General features: G+C 43.7%; 1 non-coding gene across 1 annotated transcript; it reads left to right on the forward strand.

Moving 5' to 3' along the window:
* The first annotated feature begins 793 nt into the window (after positions 1-793).
* TRNAT-AGU (transfer RNA threonine (anticodon AGU)) lies at positions 794-869 on the forward strand. Its single transcript has one exon. It is a non-coding gene; the product is annotated as a tRNA-Thr (tRNA).
* Positions 870-1,459: the final 590 nt, after the last annotated feature.

The following is a 1,459-nucleotide window of genomic DNA, read 5'->3' on the forward strand; positions in this document are numbered from 1 at the left end:
TGAGCCAGAGTAGGTCTTAAGCCCTCAATACTAAACTCATATTCCTTAAACCCACTATGATGAAGGCTGTGTTTGTGTAATAAAATATTTTAAGAATTTTTTCTCTGTTGACTCAACTAAACCTTATGACAACAGTGATGAATATGTTATCAGCACATAAAGGGATTTTGTGACAACACCAACACAATTAACTTAATATGACAAAGTGAACTAAATTCCACTACACAGTAACGAGGGGGAAGCAATCATAACCATGTCCTCAAACTTAAAGTGTCTTTTGAAAGGTTTTGTCCCACAATAATGAATTTTGCAAGAGTGTTTAATCTGCACTCTAGATGTGAATTGATTACCAAAAACTGTCTCATACACCAAGTAGCAAGCATAATAATTTCACTAGCTTCCCATGAGTGTGTTTGCTTGTTCAATAGTTTGTTATTCTAAATAAAACACAACTCATTCTACTACAAAACTTTGGGAAATGCAGAGAGATTGAAGGAGAAATGATATCTAGAATGTATTCCTAGAAATAACTTTGTTAATACCTTGTTATATTCACATCTGTTTTTTTCTACATAGTGAAAGTATACATGCTTAACATGAGTTTTTGTGATTTTAATCTAGTGTCTCACTGGGACCTTTCCTCATGTTTAGTCCAGGGGAGTTTGAGTGCCATTTATTATGGTTGCTCACCTATCCTTTATGCCTTCAATGAAAAGCCGGAGATAAGCCCAGGAGAAATATCAGTGACAAACAGTCTGTGGTGTATAATATGGGTAAACAAAACCCAATAATTGCCCTGGCCGGTTGGCTCAGTGGTAGAGCGTCGGCCTAGTGTGCGGAGGACCCGGGTTCGATTCCCGGCCAGGGCACATAGGAGAAGCGCCCATTTGCTTCTCTACCCCTCCGCCGCGCCTTCCTCTCTGTCTCTCTCTTCCCCTCCCGCAGCCGGGGCTCCGTTGGAGCAGGGATGGCCCGGGCGCTGGGGATGGCTCTGTGGCCTCTGCCCTGGGCGCTGGAGTGTCTCTGTTTGCAACATGGCGACACCCAGGAGGGTCGCAACATGGCGACGCCCAGGATGGGCAGAGCATCGCCCCCTGGTGGGCAGAGCGTCGCCCCCTGGTGGGCAGAGCGTCGCCCCCTGGTGGGCGTGCCGGGTGGATCCCAGTCGGGCGCATGCGGGAGTCTGTCTGGCTGTCTCTCCCTGTTTCCAGCTTCAGAAAAATGCAAAAAAAAAAAAAAAAACCCAATAATTATTGGCAAAAATATATATAATATTTACATATTACATATATGCCTTGAAAATTAAAGACAAAAAATGCTTACTAACAACAGACACCAAAAGCCTACAAGCCAATTTTTAAAAATTTTTTATTCATTTTGAAAGGGAAAGAGAGAGAGATAAGAAGGGGAGGAGAGGGAGGAGCTGGAAGCATCAACTCCCACATGTGCCTTGACTGAG

Source organism: Saccopteryx bilineata, chromosome 1 (genome assembly GCF_036850765.1).
Source record: "Saccopteryx bilineata isolate mSacBil1 chromosome 1, mSacBil1_pri_phased_curated, whole genome shotgun sequence".
NCBI classification, from domain to species: Eukaryota; Metazoa; Chordata; class Mammalia; order Chiroptera; family Emballonuridae; genus Saccopteryx; species Saccopteryx bilineata.